The sequence below is a fragment of the Stegostoma tigrinum genome, chromosome 3, assembly GCF_030684315.1.
Source record: "Stegostoma tigrinum isolate sSteTig4 chromosome 3, sSteTig4.hap1, whole genome shotgun sequence".
In the NCBI taxonomy this organism is placed as follows: domain Eukaryota; kingdom Metazoa; phylum Chordata; class Chondrichthyes; order Orectolobiformes; family Stegostomatidae; genus Stegostoma; species Stegostoma tigrinum.
In genome coordinates this window covers 65697490-65719946 of record NC_081356.1, presented here as the reverse complement: position 1 = coordinate 65719946, position 22457 = coordinate 65697490, and the positions used below count along the sequence as shown (strand labels likewise).

The window sequence follows — 22457 nt, the reverse complement described above, 5'->3', positions numbered from 1 at the left end:
TTGTAATACATTTTAGATATTTGGGTACAAAATACAGCATAATGCCAACCAATAGCAACATTCCCTATAAAGTATGATTGATGTCAAATTTGATATACTTCAGCAGAAAAATGTTAATTATTACTGCCTATATCAGCAATAAACCATATTTGCTAATTACATTAGTTTCTGACATTAATACACTTACACAAAATCTGTGACATTAGAAGATTGTCCAGTTTTTCTGCAGTTGAGGAGAGTGGTCAACACAATAGCCCTATCTTGTTGACTTCCAGAGGTCCCTGTTGCCAAAGATGTTGCAGCTTGAAAAGGTCAGCACTGACACAGCTGACTTGCTGCTGGATTTCTTCATTGAAAGCTCCTTGGGTATGGTGTAAAGATCTGTTTTTGCTCTGACCAAGGTTTTTGTTTTCCCTATTCATTTGTGGGATGTGGGCATCGCTGGCCAGCCAGCATTTCTTGCCCATCCCTAGTTGCCCTTGAGAACGTGGTGGTGAGCTGCTTTCTTGGACTGTTGCAGTCCTCCTGCTGTATGTTGACCAATAATGCTATTAGGAAGGGAATTCCAGGATTTTGACCCTTTGTCAAGGTTGAACAGCTTTCCATCCAGATGATATTGAATGTTGACACTGGGTAGCAGGTCATGTTGGAAGAGATGGATGATGATGCTTAGGTCGATGATGAACAAGGTGGAAGTGATCACTCAGGCTTGTTTGACCCCATTTGGGGTGTAAAAGGTGTCAGTTTCAGAACTTCCCTTCAGGGTAATAGTGATCATATTGTCATGCAGTAGTCTCAGGATAGTGGCAGGCTTCCACAAAGGACAGCCATAGCACTGGAAATTAATCCCTACAGCTTCATAATTTTGAGAATCAGAACTTTGCTTGATGAAGGTGAAGAACAATTCTAGATTTTGCTTCAGACATTTTTCCTGGATCTACCTGGACAAAGGGACTACTTTTGTAGTACTCAGGGCTTCTCAGAAGCCACACATGGTGTTCGGGGGGAATTCTTTAGATGATGCAGAGGAATGTGAATTTGGATCTTAGTTGCAATGAACAGGAAATAAATCCTTCTGCATCTTTCACAATCAGTCAGATTCTTGAGAGCTTTTACCAGTGGTACTGATGTCTTGGGGATCAAATTGGAGGACTCCTAGATCAATGCTACTGTGATGATACTGTGCCTTTAGGAGGTGTATTTTGTGCTGATTTTCTTTTAAGTAAGAAAGGTTGCAAGAGATTCGAGCCATTAGAGTAAACAGTTTGTGAGGCCTTGGTTTTTCCTTAAAGTAGGAACAATAGAAGCAGCGTAAATAAATGGGCCAGCTCCAATAGAACTGGGATTTTTATTTTCTTTTAGTTTTTAGTAGCAGTTGTTGCTGGAGTCTCAGGGTATTGAAGCTGCAGTCTATGTCTCCTTGCTACACTTTAAGAGTTTTCTCTTGATGTTTTTCCTCCTGCTGCTGGAGTTTTATGTGAGACAATCTGATTTCTGAATTTGCCTTTGTCAAGGTTCTATTTATGGGATGTTACTGTATTGGAATAGTTACTGTTCAGTCGTAAAATAATCTAGTATTCTGTTAGTTTTCCAATAGGGTTAAGCCAATTCTTTACTATTTCTTTTATTGCATTTTAACTATGGTGGACAAATAAAGTCTGTTTTGTATCAAATCTGGTAGTTGACCCATCAAATTGCAACTGGAATGCAATACCTTACACTTACCTCTAAAGTAAGAAAAGGTTACTGTCTAGACAATCTTAATATATTTTAAGGGGTCTTGGTCTGTCCATAACACTACCATCTTTCATGAAGATACGTCTATCTCAATTAAGGCCCTACTCCTAATGATCCACCTCCTTTAGACAATTCTTTTCTCTCAGCTCTCTGTTGGCCTATGCACAAAGTGTAGCAAGTGGGAAAGATATAAGGATTAATTCAAGCTCACCCTAAAACAGAGGCATTGACACCATTGATTTGAAGGACAATCCTGCCATTCTGATCCGTTTCCAATCCATCAAATCCTAAACCTGTCTGAGGCTCAAAGACTGGGCTGTGAGAATGGAACAGTAGCAGCAGAGGAAGGAAAAGTAAGCCAATCTTGAGCTGTGAATTCAATTTCTGCATACAACAATGTCCTTATTGCAGAGAAACTTGGGGATCCAAAATTGAACTCCTTAGTTATCTGAAGACACACATCATCTGACAGATGTCATCTTCAATTCCAAAGGGATTGCCACTGACACTTAAAAAAATGATCTTATCATTTAGAGAATAATATATGATCAAGTTTGTAATATTAAACTGCAGTGCCAATGTGCCCATACATCAATGTTAATGATAATTTATATAGTTTATAGCTACATTTCTGTGTAAGGACGTGGAAAATAAAATAAGGAACATTTATTAACCACAGGAATTTTGAACAAAACACATAAAGCTATACTTGATGAATTTTATGTTGATTGCTTTGATGTATTTTTTTAAAAAAGAATTAATACTCAATACATTTCAGAGGTAACATTTGCCACGGATCAATGAATTACAACAGCATCAATCAGATGGATCTTGCTAAGAGACTGGAGGGGGGTACAGGAACAAATAAGCTTTCTCATCCTACTGGCATGAATAAAAAGATGATTAGGTAGGAGGCTGCAGCTGACAGGCACTGGCTCATATAAATACAAGCAAACTGTTCCTGATAGTTGGTGAGTCTAGAATGAGAGCCAATCTCATGGGATTATATGTAAGAAAGTTAGAACAGAGGGCAGGAGAAATATCTTCACCCACAGTTTCAAGTTGTAAAATCCAAAGTAAGTGTGGAAGGCAGAAACAATATCAACATGCAAAATTAAATTGGGTAGACGGATGATAGGGGAAAAAAAAGCAAGATTCAGAGGAACTTGTGAACAGGGTGAGTAAATGCAATGAGAACTATTTTCTGTGATGATGGGAACTGCAGATGCTGGAGAATCCAAGATAATGAAATGTGAGGCTGGATGAACACAGCAGGCCAAGCAGCATCTCAGGAGCACAAAAGCTGACGTTTCGGGCCTAGACCCTTCATCAGAGAGGGGGATGGGGTGAGGGTTCTGGAATAAATAGGGAGAGAGGGGGAGGTGGACCGAAGATGGAGAGAAAAGAAGGTAGGTGGAGAAGAGAGTATAGGTGGGGAGGTAGGGAGGGGATAGGTCAGTCCAGGGAAGACGGACAGGTCAAGGAGGTGGGATGAGGTTAGTAGGTAGGAGATGGAGGTGTGGCTTGGGGTGGGAGGAAGGGATGGGTGAGAGGAAGAACCGGTTAGGGAGGCAGAGACAGGTTGGACTGGTTTTGGGATGCAGTGGGTGGGGGGGGAAGAGCTGGGCTGGTTGTGTGGTGCAGTGGGGGGAGGGAATGAACTGGGCTGGTTTTGGTATGCGGTGGGGGAAGGGGAGATTTTGAAGCTGGTGAAGTCCACATTGATACCATTGGGCTGCAGGGTTCCCAAGCGGAACATGAGTTGCTGTTCCTGCAACCTTCGGGTGGCATCATTGTGGCACTGCAGGAGGCCCATGATGGACATGTCATCTAAAGAATGGGAGGGGGAGTGGAAATGGTTTGCGACTGGGAGGTGCAGTTGTTTATTGCGAACCGAGCGGAGGTGTTCTGCAAAGCCGTCCCTAAGTCTCCGCTTGGTTTCCCCAATGTAGAGGAAGCCACACCGGGTACAATGGATGCAGTATACCACATTGGCAGATGTGCAGGTGAACCTCTGCTTAATGTGGAAAGTCATCTTGGGGCCTGGGATAGGGGTGAGGGAGGAGGTGTGGGGGCAAGTGTAGCATTTCCTTTGGTTGCAGGGGAAGGTGCTGGGTGTGGTGGGGTTGGAGGGCAGTGTGGAGCGAACAAGGGAGTCACGGAGAGAGTGGTCTCTCCGGAAAGCAGACAGGGGTGGGGATGGAAAAATGTCTTGGGTGGTGGAGTCAGATTGTAGATGGCGGAAGTGTCGGAGGATGATGCGTTGTATCCGGAGGTTGGTGGGGTGGTGTGTGAGAACGAGGGGGATCCTCTTTGGGCGGTTGTGGCGGGGGCGGGGTGTGAGGGATGTGTTGCGGGAAATGTGGGAGACACGGTCAAGGGCGTTCTCGACCACAGTGGGGGGAAAGTTGCGGTCCTTGAAGAACTTGGACATCTGGGATGTGCGGGAGTGGAATGCCTCATCGTGGGAGCAGATGTGGCGGAGGTGGAGGAATTGGGAATAGGGGATGGAATTTTTGCAGGAGGGTGGGTGGGAGGAGATGTATTCTATGTAGCTGTGGGAGTCGGTGGGCTTGAAATGGACATCAGTTACATGGTTGCCTGTGATGGAGACTGAGAGATCCAGGAAGGTGAGGGATGTGCTGGAGGGTGTTGGGGAAGTGGATGAACTGTTCGAGCTCCTCTGGGGAGCAAGAGGTGGCGCCGATACAGTCAACAATGTAACGGAGGAAGAGGTGGGGTTTGGGGCCTGTGTAGGTGCGGAAGAGGGACTGTTCCACATAACCTACAAAGAGGCAGGCATAGCTGGGGCCCATGCGGGTGCCCATGGCCACCCCCTTAGTCTGTAGGAAGTGGGAGGAATTGAAAGAGAAGTTGTTGAGGGTGAGGACGAGTTCGGCTAGGCAGATGAGGGTGTCGGTAGAGGGGGACTGGTCGGGCCTGCGGGACAGGAAGAAGCGGAGGGCCTTGAGGCCATCTGCATGCGGAATGCAGGTGTATAGGGACTGGACATCCATGGTGAAAATGAGGTGTTGGGGGCCAGGGAATAGGAAGTCCTGGAGGAGGTGGAGGGCGTGGGTGGTGTCACGGACGTAGGTAGGGAGTTCCTGGACCAAAGGGGAGAAAATGGAGTCCAGATAGGTGGAGATGAGTTCTGTGGGGCAGGAGCAGGCTGAGACGATGGGTCGACCAGGGCAGGCAGGTTTGTGGATTTTGGGAAGGAGATAGAAGCGGGCCGTGTGAGGTTGGGGAACAATGAGGTTGGAGGCTGTGGGTGGGAGGTCCCCTGAGGTGATGAGGTCATGAATGGTGTTGGAGATGATGGTTTGGTGCTCGGGTGTGGGGTTATGATCGAGGGGGCGGTAGGAGGTGGTGTCGGAGAGTTGGCGTCTGGCCTCGGCGATGTAAAGGTCAATGCGCCATACTACCACTGCGCCACCCTTGTCTGCAGGTTTGATGGTGAGGTTGGGGTTGGAGGGAGGGAGCGGAGGGCTGCCCGTTCTGCAGGGGAGAGGTTGGAGTGGGTGAGAGGGGTGGAGAGATTGAGGCGGTTAATGTCTCAACGGCAGTTAGAGATGAAGAGGTCGAGGGAGGGTAGGAGGCCTGGGGGTGGTGCCCAGGAGGAGGACTTGTGTTGGAAGCGGGTGAAGGGGTCAGTGGAGGGAGGGTTAGGTTATTTTCTGAACTGGATTGTAGGACTGCATATTTGAATATTTGCCATCAAAAGTTTCGTAAAGGGTAGGTGTGATGTACATTGTTGAAAATGCTGTGAGCTCTCCTGTATTTGTAAAAAAGTTTGATTCATCGATCTGGGTTGGGATTGCAGCCCAGTCCAGTCTCGCCAGGTTTTGTTGTACTTCAGGAAATGCCTAGAATTAGTTCGAAGAAAATGTCCTTGTACCATTTGTCTCTACCAGTCGCCACAGTTTCTCCCGTTTTTACCATTCAAACAACATCCATCAAGAGTATGACTCAAAAGCTGCAAATGTCAACCAAGCATAATCATAAAGTACAAATGCAGTTTTTACCAACCAACTAGTATTAAAATTCAATTGCAATCGCGATCAAGGCGAAAAGATTTTTTTCAGTGTTGTTTTGGATTAGCAAGTGGGAAACACTGCAGGTAAGATGCGAAATGAGTACATTTGTGAGCTTCTTAAGGTGGACTGTGCTGACTCATCGTCATCAACGAATACTGACTTCCTCTTTCGGGTTGATATCGAGATTGTGCTTGGTACCTTTTTCTTATTTCCGCTGTAATAACTGTACGGACGCCGTTGTGAGGTGTTTGCGGGAGTTAGGGGCGCCCACACGTGGTGAAGGAAAGCATCAGTGACTGCAGCGACAGTGAACTGGAAAGAGGATATTTCCTTGCTGACTGATCGCCGTCAGTCAGCCGGAATTCAACAGGCACTCTACTTGGACTAGGAAACAACTGCGAAAAGAGCCATACGAATGAGGGACAAAGAACCTTCACCCCCCCCCCAAAAAAAAGAGCGTCGTAGATGCAAGGTCAAGTCGAAGCCAGTGCTCTCAGCGAGTTAGTTTCACACCCGCAGTTTGTCTATTTCACTGAGAGCTCTCGGCAACAGCCTTCCACACAGAAGCAAACAGGAACATGCTACTGCCTACTCGACCTGAGCATGAAGACGCGGGGAGCTCCAACATTGCCCGGGCATTGATTTGACTGTGAGTCAGATTTACTCTTTCAGTTCGGTTTTTAAACTTTAGGTGTTATTACCGAACTTCGGCTCTGAATCCGCTCTGAAAAATTGAATTTTCATTCTGGCTGTACGTTCCAGCTCCGCATCCATGGAACACAGTAAAAACGTTTACAAAATACACAGGCATGTTTTGTTCTCCTTGTTTTTGGTGCACTTTCCTGATATTGGTTGCTTTTTAAACTTTTTTGAAAGAAAACAACTTAACACACAGAGCTGCTTAACGGAAATATAAATTAACTATTTTTTTTCCGTTCCGTTTCTAGCAGCTCGTGTTTTAAGTGTCTTAAGCATAATCTATCAATGGCCTAGACAGAGGAGCCAGAAAAATAGTTGAGTTTTAAGAGGTTTTTTTGCCACCAAATAGGATCCATGTTTATGAGAAATGAATCACATAAATACTGTGGGTGAGATGAATGGAAGTCTTTGCCTGTCTCTCGCTGGCATGACATCCGAAGGAAAATAGCCGTCTTACAATAGACACTGGGACTCTACTATAACGCCATCCATTAGCTTCCGATCTAAAGACAGCACGCAATCTAGCTATAGCCCTTCAACAATGCCACGCCAGGATAATAAAGCAAAGTATATTAAGCCAATTAATTCAAATTTATTTAATGCTGTTTCTGCTGCTAACAGTGATGTGAAAATACATGAATAATCGGCAGTTGTTAAAAGCATGGACGTTTGCTTTTACCTGTTCTGGCTTATTGCTGGCCTCTGCTGTAGATGGATGCAAGGTGCTCTGAAGTGGTGTCACATTTTCCGCTGTTGATCCCTTTATTGAGTTCCGAGCATCTCAGTGATTCTTTCAGGGAATGAATGACTTTGCGAAATCATGGTGTCCTGTGGGGTTGGGTTTGTTTCCAGGGCCGTCTTTTTCATTAATATTTGTCAAGGTCTAGCTTCATCAACTGGATATTTAGCCAGGCATTGAAGTAGTCAGGATCTAATTTAACTCCAAATGCAATTTTTTAGACCATGGATATTAAGTCCATGGTAGTTCACAATTCGCTTCTTCCTTTCAAGCATTTCATAGAGTCATATAGTACAGGAGAGATGGCCCTTCTGCCCATCTAGGTTGTACCGCTAAAAATATACTAGGACATAGACTCGCCCACTTCTCCTCTCTAGGCCATACATCCTGGTCTGGGTCATAAATTCAAAGACATGCAGGAAGAAACTGTTCTAGATCACTGTCCAGCTGAGGGTTGCAGCATTACACCAGATTGAACTGCTTAAAATCTGATCTGCCATTAAATAAAATTGTGAATGATCTGAATAAAAACCAAAAGAACTGTGGATGCTGTATATTAGAATGAAAGACATAAATTGCAAGTAAAGCTCAGCAGGTCTGGCAGCACCTGCAGAGAGAAATCACAGTTAATATTTCGGGTGAACCCTTCACTCGACCAGAAAGGTTCACTCTGATTTCTCTCCACAGAAGCTGCCAGACCTGCTTAGCTTTCCCAGCAATTTCTGTTTTTGTGGCTGATCTGGTGGGTGTGTCGTCAACACCCTTCTAGTGACTGCACCACCCACCTGTCCAACCATAGTCCTTGCTCCTCTTGCTTATCATCTCAAGGTGGATCTAAAACTAGTTAAGGAGCCAAAAAATCCTTGAGCGTGCACATGATAGGTACCTAAACGGAATGAGAAAGTAATTCCAACACCTAAAGATAAGAAAGGCAGAGAAACAAAGTTTACTGTTGTATTTATGCAACTGTAGGAGTGTCTGGAGGAGAGTACAAAAGTCCATCAGTGGTATTCCCTTGCAAAACTGAGATAAAGGTGACTAGTTTTTCCAATAATCACATTCCAGTGTTGGGTCGTTAGTATTCAAGTGAGCTGTTGATGATTAAGAGTAAGAGGAAACAAAGTCTCCATGATTAAAAGGAATTGATTTGTGAAAATATCAAGTTACTTACAGAAGGGATCAGGGAGAATAAATCTGACAAAGGAAAATTACTACTCATGGTAAAAGTAGTCTTTGAGAAATGATAATCGAAGGCTAAAATTAGCGACCAGCGTGATATTAAGTATCATAAGTCAGGTCATACAAATGCAGATGTTTTTTCAAGATTTCATGTGAAGAATGAGTTATGTTTAGTCACTGAATTGGCTGTAAATTATTTTACACACACAAAAGAGATGTTGCTGCCAGAGAAATTATTGACATAACTTACAAGGATGTGGTGCTGAATTTTGCTGCGAGTGACTTATAAATATTTGATGATCCCACCTTCATCGCCTTCTGAGGTGGAGTTATAAAATTACATGACCCTCTGAGAGGGAGAAAAGAACTCTCTTCTTCTCTGTCATAAAGGCAGACCCCTGATTTTTAAACACAGGATAGTGGTCCTGGTCTCATTCCCAGGAGGAAACATTTCCTCCAAGTTCACTTTGTCAAGACTGGTCAGAATCTTAAATATTTTAGCAGAAACAGAACATACTGGGGAAACGTCCAACCTCATTGTTCCCCAACCCCGCACGGCCCGTTTCTATCTCCTTCCCAAAATCCACAAACCTGCCTGCCCCGGTCGACCCATCGTCTTAGCCTGCTCCTGCCCCACCGAACTCATCTCCACCTATCTGGACTCCATTTTCTCTCCTTTGGTCCAGGAACTCCCCACCTATGTCCGTGACACCACCCACGCCCTCCACCTCCTCCAGGACTTCCAATTCCCTGGCCCCCAACATCTCATATTCACCATGGACGTCCAGTCCCTGTACACCTGCATTCCGCATGGAGATGGCCTCAAGGCCCTCCGCTTCTTCCTGTCCCGCAGGCCCGACCAGGCCCCTTCCACCGACACTCTCATCCGCCCAGCGGAACTCGTCCTCACACTCAACAACTTCTCTTTTGACTCCTCCCACTTCCTACAGACTAAGGGGGTGGCCATGGGCACCCGCATGGGCCCCAGCTTTGCCTGCCTCTTTGTAGGTTACGTGGAACAGTCCATCTTCCGCACCTACACAGGCCCCAAACCCCACCTCTTCCTCCGGTACATTGATGACTGTATCGGCGCCGCCTCTTGCTCCCCAGAGGAGCTCGAACAGTTCATCCACTTCACCAACACCTTCCACCCCAACCTTCAGTTCACCTGGGCCATCTCCAGCACATCCCTCACCTTCCTGGACCTCTCAGTCTCCATCTCAGGCAACCAGCTTGTAACTGATGTCCATTTCAAGACCACCGACTCCCACAGCTACCTAGAATACACCTCCTCCCACCCACCCTCCTGCAAAAATTCCATCCCCTATTCCCAATTCCTCCGCCTCCGCCGCATCTGCTCCCACGATAAGACATTCCACTCCCGCACATCCCAGATGTCCAAGTTCTTTAAGGACCGCAACTTTCCCCCCACGGTGATTGAGAACGCCCTTGACCGCGTCTCCCGCATCTCCCGCGACACATCCCTCACACCCCGCCCCCGCCACAACCGCCCCAAGAGGATCCCCCTCGTTCTCACACACCACCCTACCAACCTCCGGATACAACGCATTATCCTCCGACACTTCCGCCATTTACAATCCGACCCCACCACCCAAGACATTTTTCCATCCCCTCCCCTATCTGCTTTCCGGAGAGACCACTCTCTCCGTGACTCCCTTGTTCGCTCCACACTGCCCTCCAACCCCACCATACCCGGCACCTTCCCCTGCAACCGCAGGAAATGCTACACTTGTCCCCACACCTCCTCCCTCACCCCCATCCCAGGCCCCAAGATGACATTCCACATTAAGCAGAGGTTCACCTGCACATCTGCGAATGTGGTATACTGCATCCACTGTACCCGGTGCGGCTTCCTCTACATTGGGGAAACCAAGCGGAGGCTTGGGGACCGCTTTGCAGAACACCTCCGCTCAGTTCGTAACAAACAACTGCACCTCCCAGTCGCATACCACTTCCACTCCCCCTCCCATTCTCTTGATGACATGTCCATCATGGGCCTCCTGCACTGCCACAATGATGCCACCCGAAGGTTGCAGGAACAGCAACTCATATTCCGCCTGGGAACCCTGCAGCCATATGGTATCAATGTGGACTTCACCAGTTTCAAAATCTCCCCTTCCCCCACTGCATCCCTCAACCAGCCCAGTTCATCCCCTCCCCCCACTGCACCACACAACCAGCCCAGCTCTTCCCCCCCACCCACTGCATCCCAAAACCAGTCCAACCTGTCTCTGCCTCCCTAACCGGTTCTTCCTCTCACCCATCCCTTCCTCCCACCCCAAGCCACACCCCCAGCTACCTACTAACCTCATCCCACCTCCTTGACCTGTCCGTCTTCCCTGGACTGACCTATCCCCTCCCTACCTCCCCACCTACACCCTCTCCACCTATCTTCTTTACTCTCCATCTTCGGTCCGCCTCCCCCTCTCTCCCTATTTATTCCAGTTCCCTCCCCCCATCCCCCTCTCTGATAAAGGGTCTAGGCCCGAAACGTCAGCTTTTGTGCTCCTGAGATGCTGCTTGGCCTGCTGTGTTCATCCAGCCTCACATTTTATTATACTGGGGAAACTTAACAGGTGTGACAGCATGTGTGAAGAGAGAAGCAGAGTTAATGTTTCAAGCCCAAAATGACTTTAGAACTGAATTTTGAAGAAAAATCTGAAGAAGTGCTTCATAACTGAGCTTTGAAGAATGGTCATTTGGACTCAAACTATTAATTCTGTTTCTTTTGTTATAGATGTTAGTGACTTTCTCCAGCATTTTCTGTTTTTCTTTCAGATTTCCAGCATCTGCAGTATTTTGTTGTTACTTAAGTTCTAATGTACTTCAAACTAGTCAAAAAACTCTAATGGAAAAAAAACAGTCTTTTCAACATTTCCTCATGAAACACCTCACACATTCCAGGTATCAATCTAATAACCTCATCTAAATCATTTCCAATGCATTTCCATCCTTCTTTACACAAGGATATCAAAACTCCACAGTTCTTCGGGTGTGGTTGCCTCACTGTCATGTATAACCAAAGCAAGACATCCTAACTATTATAGCAAAAGAGCACATTTCTTTTTTTAAATTAATTCATGGGAGGACAGTGTCACTGGCTAGGCCAGCATTTATTGCCCAGAAGGCAGCTAAGAGTCAACAACATTGATGTGGGCCTGTAGTCATATGTAGGCCAGACCAGCTAAGGATGGCAGTTTCCCATCGCTAAAGGAGATTGGGTTTTCCCCCCAACAATTGACAAATTGATTCATTGCCATCATTAGACTATTAATTCCAGATTTTCACTGACTTCAAATTCTATTATCTGCCATGGCGGGATTCAAACATGAGTCCCCAGAACATTACCTGGTCTCTGGGTTAACAGTCCAGCGATAATGCCACTAGGCCATCACCTCCCATAAGCCTTCTTAATTAACTTGCTGTACTGTACATTAACATAAAAGGACATAGATCTCTGTGCACCTCAGAATTCTGTAGTCATCCGTCCATTTCAAATTTGCGTCTTTTTTCACCCTAACAAAGTAAGTATCTTCACATTTTCCTACATTACCCTCCATTCTGTCAGATTTTTTTTTGCCCGGACACACATTCTGTCTATATCTGTCTGTAACCGATTTATGTTCTCTTAACAACATACTTTCCTATTTATCTTTATGTCAGGTGCAAATATAATCAATTTGTCCTCGTCTAAATAATTGATATATATTCGAAAAAAGATTAAGGCCCAGGACAGGATCCTATGGGATTCCACTTTTAGATCAGAAAAATACTCATTTATGCATGCTGCAACAACATCTGAATAGTATCCAGGCTTGGGTTGACAAGTGGCAAGTAACATTTGCACCACCAAAGTGCCAGGCAATGAATATCTCCAATAGGAGACAAACTATCCATCATTCCTTGACATTCAATGACATTACAATTACTGAATTCTGGCTATCAACGTCCTTGGGTAGCCATCAACCAGAAATTGAACTAGACTAGCTAAGTATGGGTACTATGGCTTAGAGGACGGATTAGAGTTTGGGAATCCTGTGGTAACTCTTTTCCTGACTCTACAAAGCCTGTCCATGATCTCCAACTTATTGAACTCCAATAAATTGGTTTAATATGATTCCATTTTTGCAAAATCATGCTGCCTAATACTGGTTATCTTAAATTTTTCCAAGTGCTCAGCTATAGTCTTAATGATTAATTCTAGCACCTTCTTCATGCTAGATGTCAAACTAATGCCGTCACTCCCCCAGCAAGTCTCCTTTTTCTCCCTCCTTTCCGTCTTGCTGTCTGGAGTAACCTTTCCAGAATCTAATAAATTTTGTAAAGTAACATGAATGCACTTAGTGTCTCATTAGCCACCCTTTTTTAAAATCCTAAGATGAAGTTTATCAGGACCTAGGAAACAATCAATTGTTGTACATCTCTCCCTTCCTGGATGCTGAATGATGGCATTGTATATTCCAAGCAAAAAGATAGCCATTAATAAGGCCTCAGATCCTGCGAAATATCCAGATAACAGAGAAAGATACTGTTCCTAAAATTTGAATTATGGGTAGTCGATGTAATGTAGAAAGCCAAAAATTGAGAAACTGAGTTAAGAAATAGGCTGACATTTGCAGACATGTTCAACAGGACGTCATGTAAACCATGCAAGATAACCAAGTATGGAGCTAGATGAACACAGCAGGCCAAGCAGAATCTTAGGAGCACAAAAGCTGATGTTTCGGCCCTGCTGTGTTCATCCAGCTCCACACTTTGTTATCTCAGATTCTCCAGCATCTGCAGTTCCTATTATCTTTGATACAATGTAAACCATGCATCTTTTTCTTATGAGTGTAGAGAAGATCATACCAATCTAAACGACTATATCTGCTACTCATGGTGATACTTTTCAGGTTGATGAAAATATTCCTTGAGCTCTTTTTATAACGTGACTTCCTTTTGTGCTTTAGCTTTTTTTTTCTTTTTGTTCTTTCTTTTTTATACTATCTTTATTAATTATTGCATAGAATCCATTATTTTGTTACAATCTTATAGAATAAGCTCCTGGGCCAATAATATGTTTTTTGTAAATGCAGCTAGTCTGATGTAAATGATTCAAAGTTTTAGCAAAATTCTTTAGCTAGGGCTGTGGGTGAGGTTTTTGACTTTCCTGCCAAGTTGGCTTGTTCTCTTTCACACATTTCGTCACCATACTAGGTGACATCATCAGTGGAGCCTCCAATGAAGCAGTGCTATTCTACACCGCTTGGAATTTATACTGTCTGGTCTGTATGGTAAGTAACGTCATTTCCAGTTTTGATCTGTATGAGTTTGTATATGGTGTCCAAATATACGTTTGTTGGTTGCCTTACGGATGGAGAACCATGCCTCTAGGAATTTCAATGCATATCTATGTTTGGCTTGGGCTACTATGGTTACCTTGTCTGAATTAAACTGATGGCCTTCATTATCTGAATGTACCAATATTAAGAAGAGTTTGTCGTACTGTTTTGCTGCTAGTTGACGTTCGTCAACTATGTTGTTCAACAACTACACCCCCCAATTCTATAGCCTCCCAAATGTACACAAACTGGAAGCACCCCTCAACCCACAGTCTCCCTCCCAGGCACATCAACCCATAGGTTAGCCAAGGAGTTACAATGAAGACTGAGGCACCTCATCCGCAAGTCACCCCCTCAGTCCGCTCAGCCCAGGAATTCCTCAAATCCCTCAAAGACATAAGAATAGATGAGGACAAGACCGTGGTGACCTTTGATGTTACCACCCTATTCCCATCGAATGTCATGCCATTAACGAGAGAAACACTAGCAACATTACTAAAAGATCGAGGCCTGAGTGACATCATCTCCGCAGACAATGTGCTGAAACCTTTGCACCTATGCCTAATGCCCTACTTTACCTTGAATAGCCAAATCTATGAACAAATCAACAGGACACCCACGGGGTCACGTGTCTCTGGAATATGGGCAGTAGCGATGATGCAGAGGCTCGAAAACATGGCCCTTCCACAAATCCAACCAAAACTGTGGATCCAAAATGTGGATGACATTTTCATCATCTTCCAACGTACCAAACTAGAGGAGACACGTCAACAAATAAACAATGCTGTCACCGGCATCAAATTCTAGAGGAAAGAGGAAAAGAATGAACAGTTCCCGTTCCTGGATGTCGTGGTGGAATGCAGTGCCAACGGGGAATTCCTAACAAAGACACACAGGAAAGCTGCACACACTGACCAAGTACTGAATTTCAACAGTAACCACCCTAACGCCCACAAACAAAGATGTAAAAACACCATTTAAACGAGTGACAATACACTGTAGCAACCGAGAACTACGCCAAAAAGAAGAAGAGTGCCTCCATCAAGTATTTAAGGACAATGGACACCTGAGCAACTGGATCTGAAGATGCCTACCGCCCTAACAACAGCAGGAAGATACTGCACACCCTGACACGCTCAACAAGAACATATCCAAACTGACCACAAGACTCCTACGACCATTGGGCATCAGAAACCCACATCAACCCTATGCCAACTGCTAACTTGAGCCAAAGAACCTCTTACCCAATATGGATAGCACCAACGTGATATACAAGATTCCATGCCAGGACTGTGACAAACGTTAAATTGGACAGACAGGAAGGAAACTGGCCACAAGGATACATGAACACCAACTAGCAACAAAAAGACATGACCAAAACTCACTTGTTTCCATTCACACAGATAAGGAGAACCACCGGTTCAACTGGGACAAAACCAGGCTCCTAGGACAGGCCAAACAGAGACAATTATGGGAATTCCAAGAGGCCTGGCTCTCTACCAAAAAGGCTACATTAACAAACACATAGAACTAGACCCTATGTATACACCACTTTGAAGGAAAACCGGAAATGAGGTAATCAAATCCTTCGTTAGAGGCTGCACTGATGATGTTACCCAACAGGGTAATGAAATGTCTGCAAACTAATGAACCAGCTCAGTGACACAACCAGCTCCATAGATATGACCGAGAAATTATGTGCCAAAAAACCCTATTCCTAGACACTGCCAACCTAGACTGGACAACAGACTTAGAACGAGCCATTAAAGTCAGTCAACAGATAACAAAAACCAAGAAAAGACAGATCCTACAAGAAAAACTAGCCAAACTAACCCACCGAAAGGACAACTACAGATTAGACACTTGGATAAGAAACCTTTCAGACGAGAAAGTAACAGACACAGAGAAAGCCGTTCTAATACGTAAAATCAACTACAACCTTAGAGACGCTAACAGGACAGAATTTCTAGCCACACTAGAAGCCATACTGAAGACCAATGGCATCAATGAGGAAACACAACAAACCATAAGACGGACAGTGGCCCTGATACTGACCAGAAGGAGAAAACTTGACACTCTCAACACATCAGAAAGGAAGGTCCTCGAAGGACTGAGAAAAAATAAAAACATCATAATACTACCAGTGGACAAAGGGCACATGACAGTAATACTAAACAAACAGGACTACCTCACTGAAGCACATACGCTATGAGCAGACACGCACACATACCAGCAAGTGCAAATAGACCCGGCACCACAACTGGGTAATAAAATAATCAACACACTCAAGGGACTCAAACACACCGGACAAATCAACAAAACAGACTACCTAAAAATGAAACCAGAAGGGTCAAACACCCACTGATTCTATGGCCTCTGGAAGGTACACAAATGGGAAGTACCCTTCAGACCCATAGTCTCCTTCCCAGTCACGCCAATACACAGGTTAGCCAAGGAGTTACAATGAAGACTAAACGACCTCATCAGCATGTCACCTCACTCAATCCACTTAGCCTAGGAATTCCTCCAGTCCCTCAAAGACATAAGAATAGATGAGGACGAGACCATGGTGTCCTTTGACGTTACCACCTTGTTCACATTGAATGACATGCCACTGGCATAGAGAAACACTGGGAACACTTCTAAAAGAATGAGACCTGAGGGACACCATCTCCGCAGACAATGTGCTGAAACTAGTGGACCTGTGCCTAATGACTCACTTTACCTTTAGTGGCCAAATCTATGAGTAGATCAATGGAACACCCATGGGGTCACCTATCTCCGGACTAATAGCATTAGCGATGATGCAGAGACTTGAAAGCATGGGCTTTCCACAGATCCAACCTAAACTATGGATCCGATACTTGGAAGACACTTTTGTCATCATCAAATAGACCAATCTAGAGCAGATGCAGCAACTCATAAACAACATTCTCACCAGCATCAAATTCACCAGGAAAGAGGAAAAGAACAAACAGCTCCCATTCCGGGATGTCATGGTAGAATGCAGTGCCAACGGGAACTTCTATCAAAGACACACAGGAAAGCCACAAACACTGACCAAGTACTGAATTTCTATAGCAACCACCCTAACGCCCACAAATAAAGTTGTGAAAACACTATTTAAACAAGAGACAACACACTGTAGCAACCCAGAACTACGCCAAAAATAAGAAGAGTACCTCCATCAAGTATTTAAGGAGAATGGACACCCAAGCAACTGAATCTGATGATCCTATTGCACGAACAACAGGAAAATACTGCACACCCTAACACACTCATCATGCTACCATACATCAAGAACATATCCAAACTGACCTCAAGACTCCTACGACCATTGGGCATCAGAGTAGCACACAAATCCATGTCAACCCTACGGCCACTCACTATGGACAGAACCAACGGAATATTCAAAATTCCATGCAAGGACTGCGGCAAACATTACATTGGACAGGCAGGAAAAAAATTGGTCACAAGTATATATGAACACCAACTAGCAACAAAAAGACACAACCAATACTCACTCATTTCCATTCACATGGATAAGGAGAATCACCAGTTCGATTGGGACAACAATAGGATCCTAGGAGAGGCCAATCAGAGACAAGCATGGGAATTCCAAGAGGCCTGGTTTTTCACCAAGAAGACCACATCAACAAACACACAGAACTAGACTGTATATATACACCACTGTGAAAGAAAATTGGAAATGAGGTAATCAAATCGAATTGAGCCCAGAGTTTATATGCCAGGCGGGAAAATACAACGCTTCATCAGATCTGGCAGAAGGGTTCTGAGGAAGGGTCACTGGACCCAAATGTTAACTCTATTTTTTTCTTCACAGATTCTGCCAGGCGTGCTGAGCTTTTCCAGCAACTTTGTTTGGTTCCTGCTTCACAGTATGCACAGTTCTTTCGGTTTTGACCGCTTCATTGGAGGCTGCGCTGATGATGTTACCCAACAGGGTACTGAAATGAGTGCAAACCAATGAACCAGCTCGGTGAGGAAACCAACCATAGCATCCGCAACCCAAGTTACAAATCTACTCAAGAACTTTAGACTATTCTATTATAGTGGCTACCTAGTCAGTAAATTACCTTTGAACAAATACATTACCAATTTTGCATGTAATGTGCATTAATTTGCAAAGATTGAACTGAGAGAAAGATGAGACTTTCTGGTAGAAAGCACATAAAATCAATACTAGGAAAAATATCCAGGATTGAATTGTATGCATGTTTCTACTCAGCCTCTGATCAAATGCCTGATACAAATGTTTAAATGAGCCATTTATTGCAATGATCAATGTTTATGCTTATTTATGATTAGAAAACGACTTTTTTGTATTTGTTCATGGGATGAGGGCATCACTGGCCAGGCCTGTATTTATTGCCCACCCCTAATTGCCCCAGAGGGCAATTAAGAGTCAATCACGTTGTGTGGGTCTGAAGTCACATGTAGGCCAGACCAGGTAAGGGTGGCAGATATCCTTCCTTAAAGGACAGTAGTGACTCAGCCAGATTTTTTTCAACAGTTGACAATGGTTTCATGGTGATCATTAGACTCTTAATTCCATATTTTTACTGGATTCAATATTTGGGCTGTATTTTGGACAAGGGCAAAATCACCATCTCAATTGGAAAATAACATTTCCAACCCAAGTAGAACATACCTGTAACATCAAAACCTGGCCACATTAGCTCCCCATTTAATCAGCATTGACTTGTATTTCATATATATATATATGCCAAATAAAGTCACAGCTCTCAGTATTTTTGTTGTTATAGAGTAAGTCAGGCAGCCACACCTAGGGTTTGCACACACTCAATTAAACATGAAAATCCGAAGGGACGTTGTGGTATAATTTGCTGCACTCCTCTGAAAGCTTTGCAACACCGGTCTCTCATCAAAAGATTGAAATCCATGTTAGTTTTGTGAGGTTCTTCTACATGGTGGAATAAGTTGGCGTGAGTGCATTCAGGTTTAAGTAATTTTTATTGGCAGGATAAAGTCCTAATCACTGCCAAATGACTTATATGGCTGCAGAAATTTAGTTTAATAAGTCAGGAATCTTTATCCTTCAGATTGTAATAAATGTGCAAGATGTTAAAATTAAAAATTATTTGTTTTGGCTCTCCTTTTAATTACTGTCATCCTTCTTCTTCATTTCATCTTCTGTACATGATTTTACAATTAATTGAATATTATACTTCATACTTCCTTGTTTAGACTCTCTGTGTGTCGCTGGGAATTATGCAGTTTGATTAGTTTAGGAACCACACTATTGATTGCTATGCTCACAAATGCCACAAATCCGCTGGAGATGATACCACGTAGGATCAAATACTTGATGGTAGCCAGTCTCCATTCAGAGGCTGTAGACAGCTTTCAGAAAAGTGAATGGTGAGCTCCATTCTTTTACCGATGACGATAACATTCAGGCAATTTTTTTTTACCTTACCCTCAGCTCTGCGTGTTGAGGAGTCAAGATTTACCCATCCCTGACTGCAGCAACAGATACTTCTATATGACAACATCAACATGATAAAACAACTGTTAACTTATACAGACATATTATTATGTCCTACGTGTTCTTCATTTTATCCATACTATAATTGATGGTATGACCAAAACCAGTATTGTCATAATTTTCTTAATTATCTTGATTTCATGATTTCCTTCCTGTGGTAATGTGAGATCTACTCTCTTGTAACTTCATGCTAAGCTTAGTAAAAGAAGACTACTTGTATCATTACAGACTACAGCTCCCGGTCCCTGTGATCTGGTATCACTATGACTTTGTTTCCTTTGGCACATGCTCAGTAGCTATTTGCAGAGTTGAGATATAATTTCCTATACTCTAAACACAACTGTTTCCAATTCTAAATCATATTTAAGCCTGTTCAAAGTCTTCAAGCTTGCTCAATTGTGTTGGCTATTGTGGGTGGTCCTGGTGCACAATTCTGATTTGACTATCTAGAGACCAGTAGACCCAGGCCATAACGTATTCGGGTGGCTTCACGGTGCTTTTATGTACAGAAAGTATTCTGCTGGGTAAATACATTGCATTGTGATCAATAGTCAGGCAGGAATTAAATGTGACTGACAGAATCAAGTAAAACTGCTGAACAGATAAAGAAGTAAGGCAGAAAGGGGAAAGGATGAAGGTATGTTACAGCATTAACTCATTCTTGCTGCCAGGACTGTATAGTTTAATCATGAATGACAGCAGAAACTTGAACTACAGCTCCCCATTCATCAACATTCCCTTCATGCTAGTTTAGTGTGCTCCCAGGCGGCTACCTACACCATTAATTTTCAGACCCATAAAGCTAGCAGTCTGGGCTTCCACGAGAAAGATGAGACTTTTGATGAAGATGTTTGTTTTCCAATGGAAGTTAGGTTTGTTTTTATTTATGTACACTTATTAGCTTTCCGTACTGTGGTCCTTTAAAGTTTTTGTCTGAGTCCCTCCATGGCAAAACCTATGTCTGACCCACCATCCGGTGAGCTGGTATGAATGAAACCCCTTCCCTCTGCCCAAGCTGCCCTGTAGTTGTTGCTAGTGCCTTGCCATATACAATTCCCTCTTTTATTTTAACTGGAAGCTTTCATTCTCATTAATACAAAAGATTTACCATGACAGTTGATGCTGTATTAAGCATGAGTTGATGGGTGAACGGAGAGCTGTAATTCATGTTATTCTCACCACTCATGAATAAACTGTACAGTCTCAACAGGAAAGATGTGTCAATGTTGTGGTCTCCCTCCTTTCCCTCCACTTGCTCTTCAATCGTTTGGCAGTTGGTTCTGCTTGGCATGGTTTATTTGATTCAGTAGCCCCGTTCTGGCATGGCAGTTTCTGCTGTATTTGTTGCAGAGGAAGATGGTGGGCTGAAACTTCACTATTCTCAGTTCTTTTAGGGCCATCCTTCTGACTCACCCATTCTTATGCCCTTTCAAACAGTCAGTCTCCAGAGGACACTGTTGATACTTGACTGTCTTCCAGATGCTAGTATCAATGACTGTTACGTTTATAGATCCATATGGACTCCAGGAGGTCGTAACTCAGTGACTAGTTCATCATACAGATACTCTTCCATCATTTGATTATCATGAATTTGGTGAATGTGGCTCAGTTGGAGCAGACATCACCGACATAGCAATGGCTGTATGCTGATGGAATAAGCATACTACAGGGCCTCTGTGTTGATGACCTAGGTCCTGCCAAAAGATATTGAGGATACAAACAATAGACACAGCATTGTAGAAACTGTTCAGCCTTTTCTGTGCCCAGTATATGCTGTTCCAGGTCTCACTGGTGTTGAGGAGTGCACTGAGGATGTAGGCTTGGTAGACTCATAGTTTGGTGTCCTTAGAATGCTGTTGTTCCATACCTCCTTCCTCAGCTTAGACATAACAGTTCCAGCTTTTTCGATTGATTTCAGCATCAAGCTGGTGATTGTAAAATAATCATAGTCCTACAAGATCACGGCTCTGCTCTCTCATTAGAGAGGGAGGGAAAGATGACTCATTGGGGGTTAAACCTGAGGGTCATCATGCCACGGGTGAGAAAGAGCCTCCTTCATCGTAACCTCAGCTGACTGTGGAATTGAACCCATACAGTTGGTACCACTCTGCTTCAGTCACCCAGCCAAGTGAGCTAACACTTCTGGCAATTTTTAAAAATCACTCTGCCTCCTGCTAAAACCCAGTCAGAAGCAGCCCTCCCTTGTTTAACCAATTCAACAGCCAACGATCTACCAGACCTAAACTTGGCAATAGTTCAGTGCCACTTTGTCTACAGTTCCCTTAGACCAGTTATTAATTTGCATTATTTTCTAGGCCAATTCCCAACTGCAAACTTTGTCTGTCTTTGTTTGTTTGTCCTTTAAAAAAGTGGGTCTTCAAAGCTCAACTCTTAACCTTATCTTAAAGCTCTAAACCAAAAACAATGAGAAAAGTAAAAACAAAATAGTAAGGGTCTCTATGTTAGAGATAATGGGAACTGCAGATGCTGGAGATTCCAAGATAATAAAATGTGAGGCTGGATGAACACAGCAGGCCAAGCAGCATCTCAGGAGCACAAAAGCTGACGTTTCGGGCCTAGACCCTTCATCAGAGAGGGGGATGGGGGGAGGGAACTGGAATAAATAGGGAGAGAGGGGGAGGCGGACCGAAGATGGAGAGTAAAGAAGATAGGTGGAGAGGGTGTAGGTGGGGAGGTAGGGAGGGGATAGGTCAGTCCAGGGAAGACGGACAGGTCAAGGAGGTGGGATGAGGTCAGTAGGTAGCTGGGGGTGCGGCTTGGGGTGGGAGGAAGGGATGGGTGAGAGGAAGAACCGGTTAGGGAGGCAGAGACAGGTTGGACTGGTTTTGGGATGCAGTGGGTGGGGGGGAAGAGCTGGGCTGGTTGTGTGGTGCAGTGGGGGGAGGGGATGCACTGGGCTGGTTGAGGGATGCAGTGAGGGAAGGGGAGATTTTGAAACTGGTGAAGTCCACATTGATACCATATGGCTGCAGGGTTCCCAGGCGGAATATGAGTTGCTGTTCCTGCAACCTTCGGGTGGCATCATTGTGGCAGTGCAGGAGGCCCATGATGGACATGTCATCTAGAGAATGGGAGGGGGAGTGGAAATGGTTTGCGACTGGGAGGTGCAGTTGTTTGTTGCGAACTGAGCGGAGGTGTTCTGCAAAGGGTCTCTATGTTAAATGGAT

General features: G+C 44.2%; 1 protein-coding gene across 1 annotated transcript in view; it reads left to right on the top strand.

Annotated features, from left to right (window-relative positions):
* The first annotated feature begins 6005 nt into the window (after positions 1–6005).
* The window catches only part of LOC125450933 (beta-1,3-galactosyl-O-glycosyl-glycoprotein beta-1,6-N-acetylglucosaminyltransferase-like), a 91822-nt gene continuing 75370 nt past the window's right edge, over positions 6006–22457 (top strand). The window contains exon 1 of the mRNA XM_048527386.2: positions 6006–6426. The gene's annotated coding sequence lies outside the window, so the exon portion shown is untranslated. The remainder of the gene's footprint in view (positions 6427–22457) is intronic.